The following is an 11,471-nucleotide window of genomic DNA, read 5'->3' on the forward strand; positions in this document are numbered from 1 at the left end:
CCCCACATCTCACACATAATAGTTGTATGATGCTGGTGGAGTCACTTAATCTCTTAGAAGTCACAAAGAAAATGCTCATGTACATCTTGTGGTAGTTGTTACTATTATTATTATGGAGAACAAGCATAGTGTAGTGGGCAAAGGGCTAACTTTGGAGCCAGGGAGACCCGAGTTCAGGTCTCGTCCCTCACATCCACTGGCTTTGGAACCATGGAACCATGAACTTGCATCGGTGGATGGAGTTTCCACACTGATAAACCCAGCGGTCCAAATCCTTCCCCAAATCATTATCAATAATATGAACTAATTTCCTTCCCTTGCTATTGAAAGAGCAATTGCCTCTCCACAATGTAAGCTAGACAGTACAACTTGTGATTGTCTCTATTTTCCAAATAGAGAAACTCAAGACTCCGAGGCAAAACAACTTAGCAAGCAAGGGGTCCATCAGAGAATCCAGTCAGTCAGCGAATACACAAATGGGCCAGACTATGTAATCCTAGATGTAAGTCTTCGAAGGGACCTGAGAGATCGTCTAGTCCAACCTTCTCATTATAAAGAGGAGGAAACTGAATCCCCAAAATAGCTGGATAGAGTGCTGGTCATGGAGTCAGAAAGACCCGAGTTCAATTATGGTCTTAGATATTGACTAGATATGTGATTCTTGAAAGTCACAGGAAACTCTACCTCAGTTTCCTAACTATAATATGGGGATAATAATAGCACCTATCTTCCAGGTTTATTGTGAAGAGCAAATGAGATCTATTTGTAAAATGCTTAGCATGCTGCCTAGCACATAGTAGATGCTATAAATGGTGTCTGGGGATGGGATGTGGATTTGGGGATTGTGACTTAAAATATGGCAAGCTCTTGGCCAGGGATGAGGAGGACCTGCCATGAGCTGGTAAACATTTGCTTGGCGTCTTAAGAGTCTAATCAAATAGACTTCCAATAGAAAATAAAGGGGAGAAAAAGAGATCTTAAAGAAGGGAAAGGGACCGGTATGTGCAAGAATGTTTGTGGCAGCCCTCTTTGTAGTGGCTAGAAACTGGAAAATGAATGGATGCCCATCCATTGGAGAATGGCTGGATAAATTGTGGTATATGAATGTTATAGAATATTATTGTTCTGTAAGGAATGACCAGCAGGAGGATTTCAGAAAGGCCCGGAGAGACTTACGTGAAATGATGCTGAGGGAAATGAGCCGGACCAGGAGATCATTATATACTTCAACAACAATACTATATGATGATCAGTTCTGATGGATGTGTCCATCTTCAGCAATGAGATGAACCAAATCAGTTCCAATGGAGCAGGAATGAACTGAACCAGCTATGCCCAGCGAAAGAACTCTGGGAGATGACTAAGAACCATTACATTGAATTCCCAATACCTATATTTTTGCCTGCCTGCATTTCTGATTTCCTTCACAGGCAAATTATATAATATTTCAGAGTCTGATTCTTTTTGTACAGCAAAATAATGATTTGGTCATGTATACTTATTTTGTATTTAATTTATGCCTTAATATATTTAACATGTATTGGTCATCCTGCCATCTAGGGGAGGGGGTGGGGGGAAGGAGGGGAAAAATTGGAACAAAAGGTTTGGCAATTGTCAATGCTGTAAAATTACCCATGCATATAACTTGTAAATAAAAATCTATTAATAAATAAATAAATATATTCTGTTAAATATGAAAAAAAAGAAAATAAAGGGGAGAGAGACAGCTGTTTTTGTGTATCTCTGAGTAATAAACGGATGAATCGGTTAAGGCCCTGATCAATTTAATGAGTTCTCCCCAATGAACTTGAGATTATAGGGAATAATTTTTGTTAGAAGAGGCACATGCCATGGAGGGCAACTGAGTCACCAATATTTATTTGATTGAGGTTTCAGAGATAGGAGCTTCCTCCTGATGATTTGCTGATTGGGGCTTAGAAAGATAGATTCTGGGCAGAAGAGTCGATCCCTTTAGGATCTATGAAAGTGATCTGTGTAGTGCCTCAGCCTCATCCCCTTTTTTCCTTATCTCATACTTTCTCTTGCTTGGATTTCCAGACTAAAATAAAGCAGTCAGGGGCAGGGAGAGAGGATTTATCTCTCCCCCTCCCCCAGGAAGAGAAAATAGAAACTTGGCAAAGAAGGACCGAATAAATGCTTTGTGCCTGCCCAGGTGAGCCTATAAGGAGAGTTCTTGGACCCCACCCCCCAGTTCCCAGCTGGCTTCTTTCAGCTTTCTATTTACTTATCTGAGCATAAGTCAGAGGCTAGAGAATGCCTGAGAATAAAAATATTTCCATGTTTCATATCCCAACAGACCACCTACCCCTGCCATCTCTTTGACATCCATTCATCTGCGCTCCCCCTGGACCACCAGACTTTCTGAGACCACTCTCTGGGTACCCTTAATCTATTCAGCTTTGGAATCACCACCCTGCCTGGAGTTACAATGGATGAGGCAGTCAGCCAAATGTACCTGGACTGCTGAATCTGGGCGGCTCTTGGCCCCAAACCATTTGACTCACTTCCCTTATGGTCTACCTGGCTAGGGACTTGCCATCTGTCCTGTGGCCATTTGTCCTAGCCTCTGTCTCTTTCCTCTGTACTGTATAAAGTCTTGAACTTATTTACTCTTGGCCGTCCATGCCTGCATGTGTGATGCTTGGAATATAACAGGAGAATTTAGTTTCTCAAATTTCCAAAATCTGTTTGGTAAGGGATAGAGGGACAGAATGATTGGAGCCCGTCCTAGGAAATGAAGGGAACTTTGTCACTCACCTTTCCTGGGAAATGGTAGAGACAAAGGAGACCCAGGAGCAGCTAGGTGGCACAGTGGGTAGAGCACCAGCCCTGAAGTCAGGAGGACCGAAGTTCAAATCTAGTCTCAGACACTTAACACTTCCTAGCTGTGTGACCCTGGGCAAGTCACTTAATCCCAATTGCCTCAGCCAAAAAATAAAAAAATAAAAAAGACAGAGGAGACCGAACCTAAAGAATCAGGAGGCCTGGACTCCTGGAAAACAAGAACTTTGCTTCAAAAAGTCTTTGGGTGGAACACCTGGGCCAGGCTTGGAATAAACTGCCTGGGATGTTATTAATACCTGGGAATCATTGACGTCAATTTTAGAGAAAAAAGCAATTTGGAAAAGGAACTTTGGAAAGTTTTTCTCACATCCAGGGAAAATAATCAGGCCAAGCTAACAAGCTTCCTTGGGACTGATAATTAACAGCCTCATCTTATTGATCTGGAAAAAGGAAGCAACAGCAGGCTGGGAGCTCATAAGGTGACAATGTATTGGGGCAGCCTTAGGAAGTCACCGAATCCAGAACAAGAGGACCCTGGGTGAGAAAAGCTTCAAAAAGCTTTAACAGGCCATTAAGGAGGTGGGGGAGGAACAGACAGAATGGGCTGCCTAACTCTAATCTGTGAAGATGAAATCATGGCTGGTAACCACAAAGGGATCTTTCCCAAAGAACTGGCCCTAGAGCAGGGACTTTTAAACTGAAGTGGGGTGAGGAGAAAGGGAGTGGTGGTCTGTTTTTTTTTAATATAGATAGATAGATAGATGGATGATAGGGAACTACTTCAGTATAATTGATTTCCTATGCAATCCGTGTATTTTGTTTTATTCACTTAAAACCAGTATTCCAAGAAGAGGTCCAATTGCCAAATGGACCCATGACAACTAAAAAATATCTAAAGAATATAAAGTGAAAGATTCTGCCAAAAGCCCCTCTGCTCATCAGTCTGTCAAATTTTCTGAAATTCCCAGTATTATACTTACTTTGGAACAGCTGGATAGCATAGTGGATTGCATACCCAGCCCGAAGCCATTAAAATTCCTCTTCCTGAGTTCAAATCCAACCTTAGGCACTTACTAGTTGTGTGATCCTGAGGAAGTAACTTAGCCCTGTTTCCCTCAGTTTCCTAATCTGTAAAATGAGCTGGAGAAGGAAATGGCAAACTACTTCAGTATCTTTGCCCAGAAACCCCCAAATGGGTTCTCAGACAGTTGGCCACCACTGAACAACAATAATATTTTATTTAGTCGGTATCTCCTAAATGTATATCTGGAAGGGTCTGATTACCTGAAAGAATGGGGGAGGGCTCAGGAGTCTGTAGTATAGTTGTGCTTAGCGTTTGGTAAACTCCATGGCAAGACCTCCGGCGGCTCCCTGCACTGGCTTATGTATGCATGAGACACAGAGCAGCACAGGCTTACAGGAAAATCCACATAGATAACTGACCTCAGATTTCCTGGAACTGAAAAGGCTTACCTGTGGACCAGTGCACGTCACGGTGGGCTTGCAGTCCCGAAGACCTTCATTCGAATTCTGCCTCAGACACTTATTAGCTGTGTGACCCTGGGTCACTTAACCTTTCTGGGACTCATTTTCCTCATCTGTAAAATGAGGGGGCTAGACTTTATGACCTTAATAGTCCTCTCCCTTCTTAAATCTCTGTTCTTATGATCATACATATACAAGTCTACTGGTCCAGTATAATGGAATGGCATAAGCATCATCCCACGAGCCTCTTGGCTCCCTCTTTTTCTCTCCTTTCTACAGATGGTCTCAGAGTAGGGAGAAAAGCTGGAAATCTCATCGGAGCTATTGGTAAACTCCCCTCTCTTCCATTTTTTCCAACTCAACTGCCCTCTCCCCCACCCTGTTTTCAGCCCCAATATACTCCCTGAGAAGGGAACTACATTAGCCCCTTTTCTAATGGACTCATTGACAAAGAGCAAAGTTCTAAAGTGACGTATACATGTCAGTGCCCTCCAGAAGAAGCCACAGGGATCATGAAGGAAGGTGTAGCAGGTTATAAACAAACTCTAGCATGCAATGAGCTGACATTGGATAAATGAGTCTCATGATCAGTCCCATTCCAGCTTAGTTGGAGAATTATTGTGGAGGGGTTACCAGCAGAGGGGAATGGGTCCCTTGAGGAATAAAGGGAGGAGGGATAGCAAGACTTGGGGGAGGCCTCTGGAAGAGTCTGTCTATACCAAGTCTACACTGGAGAGAGCAGCACTTCTGCTCCTTAAACCGGGAATATAGTGTGACGTGCAGAAAAAGCTGCATTGGACTGAGTTCAGGAGTAGAGCCTGGCTAGTTTAACGGGGCAGTACATGCATGATCATGTTGGTTTGGAGCCCCTTTGTCTTTGTACCTCTGTGTGTGAGTGTGTATAGGTGGGTGTGTGGGGGTGTGCTTGTGTTTGCCTGCGCACCTGGTCCCGGCTCCCGGGAGAAGTGGCCAGAAACATTTGTGGTCATTGTGGTCATAATTGTGTGGTGCTTCCTGAGAGCCTAGACAGGCCATATATACTGGGGTCTGATGAGCAGGGGCAGTGGACCTGGCTGATGGAGCCCCAAATGGACTTTAGACCATATGAAGGCTTTCTGTAAGTGATTCCAGTTGGCTGCCCATGTGGCCAACTTGGTTGGCAAACCAGACCTGGAGGGCACTAACCATTCAAAGCTAGGTCTCTTCCTCTCCAGACATGGTCTGCTCATTAGCCTGCATTGTAGGGCAGGGAGAGAAAGGAGGAAGTAGCAGTCCCACATAATGGGGCACAGGATGTGGACACTTGTATGGAAAGGGAAAGGCAGAAATCACCTAGAGCCACGACATGGGGACAGGGGATGGGAGCTAAAGTGAGAAGGCAGAGCAAAGTGAAAAAGACAAGAAAGAGAAGGCAGGGAAAAGCAATTGGAGCGATCTCACTGTTTTGCTATAGAATGTTCATTTGTGCCCATACTTAAACCAATGGATGAAAGCTGTTGATGAAACTTGTCAGCGTTTCTGTTTAAATGTTGTTCTTAAAGTTATTCCCTGATAAAAGAAAGCTGTTACGAAAGTGCTTGGGAACCGAGAGCAGACTGTGAAAACTACAACAGTTGCTAAGGGGATCTGAGTCAAGAAATTTGAGTTCTAGCTAAGGGAGGTCCAAATCTGTCAGGGCGGAGGGGAAGGGAGAGGAGACTTTTCTTTCTGAAGGTGAGGGAGAAAGGAAGGAAGGACTCCATTTGAATGTCACTATAGTGAGGAGAGCCATTCCAGAAAATTACAGGTAGAAACCTAGGGGGAAGAAGGTAATCCGGGACATATCTACCTGTTCTGTGGTGAATGAGAACATATGGGTTTGAAATGCTAACCAGTTTTAATCAGTGTATCCTCCCAGGGCTGTGGGAGCCAGGCTATTTTAGGCGAGAAAGTTTACAGGGAAATTCTTCTACTAAAATACTCTTGGGGGTGGGCAGAATGTTGGGAGGCCTCTTGGCTAGAGCATTGGATTTGGAATCAGGAAAAGCTGAATTTGAATACGACTACACATCCTTGATATGTGGAATTGGGCAAGTCACTTGAGTTCTCTCCACTCATGTTTCCTCATGTGTAAAATGGGGATTTGGGGGCCTACCTCATAGGATGATTACGAAAATCTAATGAGATCATATAAGTAAAGTTGTTCACAGACTTTAAAGTGCTATATAAATATAAGGTCTTATTATTATTACCTGACCTGGGCCTTAGTTTCCCCCTCTGTAAGATGGGGAGGTGGACTCAGTAGGCCCAAAGTTTCATTCCAGGTCTAGATTTCATATCCTAGGATCCTTCTCTATTGCCACATATGTGTAGAGGTGACCCTGAGGTCTTAAATTTCCATCAGGAAACATATATACTAGTGGTCAGGTCCTATCAAGCCAGAAAAAGCTTTGAATGCAAACCCAGTAATCAACTATCTCTGTGTTTCTCAGACCAGTCGAGCTAAGCTGAAGAAAATTTATCAGAGGACTGGCTGCCAGGGAATCAATCATTTTGGTCATAGCAATATAAAAGATCTACCAAGGCATGAAGGGATTATAATTGGTCTGTGAAAGAAGTAGCCACACTAATGAAATTTTGGAAACATCACTTGTTAGAACAATCAGGGAGAGCACACATGATGATCCTAGGTGGTCAGAAGCTCACTGAGGTCTGGGGGCTGAATAAGACAGATGAGAGTCGGGGATGTTCTTGATTGGTTTGCCTTAGCATGCCAGTAATTCTCCTACACTGGAATAAGTGGTCTATGGAATTGAAAGTTGTACATATCCAGGGTTGGGGTAGGTGAGAGTTGTATTGTTTGTGGCTCTGCTGTTAAATGCCAAGAAACTTGAGTCCATTTTCACCTGAGAGATGGTGAGGAAAGACATTATCAGGAGCCACAGCAGCCACAATCCCTACCCCCCACCAAGGATGTATCCATAATAGGACACGTAAAATCAGAGAACTATAGCAGTGAAACACACGATTAGAAGAAAGCTATTCGGGGCAGGGCCTCTACTTTTGGTTTGAGGGACAACATGGTAAGGTGGAAAGGAATGGATTTGGAGGTGAGTAGACTCAGTTCTGCCATTGCTACATAAACCAGAAGAAATCACTTAACCTCCCTGATTCTAAGTTTCCTTATCTGTCAAATGGCTACAATAATACTTCCTTCCATAACAGGGGCATTGTAAAGAAAGCCCTCTGTAAACCTTGGAGTGCTACAAATATATCATGATTAGCAGGAACAGTAACAGCAATGTATCAAAGCCCAGTGAGGTTGTTTTCTCTTTCCCATGGTTCTTTTACAAGGTGGAAAGGAACAGCTTAGAGGGAGAGCTACTCGATGATGAGTTCTATGAGAACAGGAGTTGTCTTAATTGGATGCTATTCAATTCCTAGTACAAGGTAGATGCTTAATACATTTTCAGTTGAATGAATGGATGATTGCCGCCTATAAAGGCAGTTATGAAGACTTACTTAACTGAAGGGCAAAAAGCCCTCCATCCACCCTTTGATAGTTGGGACTCCATATTAGAGACCGGGAGTGAGTTATTGAGAGAGCATTCTAACTGATATTGTTATTAGAAAGATGAGGAGCAGATTAAGACATGATAAAAGTATACCCTCAAAGAGAGTTTTCTTATTTGCATGTTACTTTGCTTGCTTTAATAAAGAGTTTCCAATATTCAGTGGGTCAGGCCTATCCAAGGTGAAAAGGCTTCAGATGTGGTCTAATGACAGATAGTGGCACCGTCATCCATGGACAGATCTTCAAAGGCTGTCCATTGAGTCCAAGGTCTATGAGATCATAGGCTTAGAACAGGAAGAGGCCCTTGGGGATCATGGGACTCCAAAGAGTAATGGATATAGAGTTGGAAGGACCTGCTTTGGAATCTGAGCATGATCACTTAGTGCCCATGTTCTTATTTAATCTCTCTGGGATTCAGTTTCTCATGGGTGAAATGAGGGTATTGGCTTAGGTGACCAATCTCTTTGTGCCTTATACATGATCATCCCTCCCGCATCTCTGCGTCTTTGCCTTGGCTATTCCCCACGCTTTGGATGCTTTCCCTCTTCACCTCCGCCTCAGACTCTCCCTTCTGTACTCTGCTCTTTTGCCATTCTCTACAAATCTTTCCCAAGAACCCTACCTCAACTACTTTGTATTTAACTACTTTAGTGTTTTTTGTATTTACTTTCCATTCTAATAGCATGTCCTACAGACTTCAGGAAGGGACAAAAAGTGGACAATGAAATGGAAAGTGGAAACTCTTTCAGGTGTAAAGGAAACATCCCAAACCTTAGAAAGAGGCTCAGGGCTTGAATAACTCAGTGAAGGGACGGTCTGAGGCACCAACAATAATTTCATCACCTTTGTCCCCAGTCGATCATTTGAGTAGGACCTCAAAGGAAATCTGGAAAGTATAACTGGCAGATTACAATTAGTATAGGTGCCTTTTATGGAGGGAACTTGCACTGAATTAGGAATAATTACCAAGCAAGAGAGGCTAGATTTCTCCCACCTCTTTTCTGGAAAGCACAAATGATAGAACCAAGACTGCAAGTGAGTTTAAGAAGAGATGCTGCAGAGAATATGGTAACACCCAGCCAAAGGCTGAAGCTGGTAAAGACTTTTGCAGTCTATTTAGAAGGGAGTCCAGGAAGTCGGTTCAATGGGTAGAGTTAGGCTTAGAATTAGATCTAAATTCTAATTCTGCCTCAGACTCTTACTAGTGGTATGAACCTGGACAAGTCCCTTTGGTGCTCTCAATCTGTTTCCTCATCTATAAAATGAGGGGATTTAATGGCCTCAAAGAGACCTAGCACCCCTAAACCTAAAATCCTTCAATCCATCCAGCAGACATGTACTATGTGAGAGCCTAGCAGCTGTGCAATACACTCAGCCCGGCTCAGATAGCTACAACCCCAGCAGCCAAGCCATCTTCCCAGCCTAGTGGAACCGCTCAACTGTTGAGCAACTTGTTTAAGTCAACCCACTGGCAAAACCAATCTAATCCAGGTACCATACCCTATGAGGGGGAGTTAGTTCAGCTGAGCCACCCATCCAGCGGAGTCTCTGTGACCTTCAAGGACCCATCTCAGTTTAGCAGTTGAGTTCTTTGTTCATTATTCATACTGAAGTTCAGTGAACTTCATGAGGACTCTCTGGAGAAATATAGTGAGGTCCTATCAGTTCAGAGGTTACCTTGGGCATGAATGTGTGTGCCTCATTACCATTGTATTTTAAATTCATGTCCATTTTGATGAGGTCTTCGATGTTAGGTGTGGTTAACAGAGGAATTGATAAAAATGAATCCTTGAGACAGGTAGGGAGAAGGCACTGATGGAGATCAGTTTAGCTTCATGGTCCCACCTTCTGAAATCCAAGTTATGTCAAACCCCTGAGACTCACCCTCTGTAGAGGTCTCAAACAGTATTACCTTGCCATGCTCAATCAGAAATCCCAGTCGTGTCTCTGAAGTTAAATTTTCCCTATAAAATCTATTTATGGACCATCCCATGGCTGCTGCCTTCCTTTGGGTCAGTCTGCCATGGCACTCTGCCTTGTAGCATCTTTCTCCTTCCCCTTCCCGCACGCTACTAACTCCACTAGGCTTCCCAACCCCACTTCTCCTCCTTATAGCTAACTCTTTTAGGGTGCTAAGTCCCTTTCGAGATTTGCCTGCCAGCTAAGGGCATGTCCCAACCTCATGGTATATTTCCTTTCTATGGGTAATTGTGAGTTCCACTAAGGAACTTGTCTTTTATATGCTCTCCCAACTCTATTTCATATTTATCATCTCCGATGCCTATTGTATCCCTCCATTTTATCTGTAACCTATCCACCTAAATAAGTCTACCTTTGGCCAAAGAGAATGGCCATTGTGAATTCTTCACGTGACCAAAACTCAACTTTTGGTGCCTGCCATCGTCTGGTGTCTGTAACACCCACATACATCATTTTGGTGCTCAAACTACATCACATTCTTTCCCCCGTGATCTCTGTGTATATCTGTGGGACAAGGTGCCCCAGGTTTGGGGGCAACTGCTATGTAACTTCTGACATATTATTCCATTTGAATAAATTCCTTTTCTAAATCATTTTTTAATTCTACCGGCTGATTGCTAAGAGAAAAATACGTTGGTGGGGGCACAGAACTTACACTATTAGAACAATATTAGGATAGTCACCCATAGGATTCTCTCTAAAACCCAAGGTAGCTTCCCTTTGGGGACCCATGTTGCCAATATGAGCTGGGGTAGAATTGGAGTCAGAGGTACAAATTTCTATATTTTTGTTGCTTAGTTGTTTCAGTCACGTCTGACTCTTTGTGACCCAATACGTGTGTGTGTGCGTGTGTATGTATGTATGTATTTGTTGTCTCCCCCCTCAGGGGAAAAGAAGGATCCCTTATTGTTTTAGTCTTTGTCTTTGTATGCCCAGCACCTGGCAGTATCTGGCACATAGTAGGTGACTAATAAATGCTTGTTGACTAATCCATCTATTAATTCTAAGGTTACTTTCCAGCCCATTAGTTCAAGGATCACCCTATCTTAATTTTGAGAGGTTTATTACCAGAGGTTGAATATCAAGGGGTGGACTGGAACGAGGGCGGGGGGGCGAGGAGAAACTCACAAGGGCAGTCTAATAATAAGACGTAGAGGAGTTGCAATCCATACATTGAAAGGAATGCCCAATGTCATGGGTACTGCAGCTGCAGATTGATCAGGCCATGATCTCATCTGGCCTCTTCGCTCTACTGATAAAGAAACTGAGGCTCTAAGGCAGTGGTCCTCAAACTTTTGTTCTCAATATCTTTATCCTATTAAAAATGATTGAGGATCTGTCCAGAGAGTTTTTGTTTATGTGGTTTATAGTTATAGATATCGATCACATTCAAAATAAAAACTAATTATGAATTTGTAGACTCTCTGAAAGGATTTCAGAGATTCCCAGGATGCTCTGGACCAGACTTTGAGAACCACTGCTTTGGAACCTTTTCTGTATATGTGGGAGAAAATGGCTAATATTGGATTGGTCCGTGCTATGAGCTGAGCCCCTCGGATCTCTGTTCATGGTAATGCAATCCCCTCCACTCTTATCCAACTTGTTCAGTAGCTCTTCTAGAGACTTTCCCCCCAAGAGTGTAAAGGAC

Source organism: Antechinus flavipes, chromosome X, assembly GCF_016432865.1.
Source record: "Antechinus flavipes isolate AdamAnt ecotype Samford, QLD, Australia chromosome X, AdamAnt_v2, whole genome shotgun sequence".
Taxonomy (NCBI): domain Eukaryota; kingdom Metazoa; phylum Chordata; class Mammalia; order Dasyuromorphia; family Dasyuridae; genus Antechinus; species Antechinus flavipes.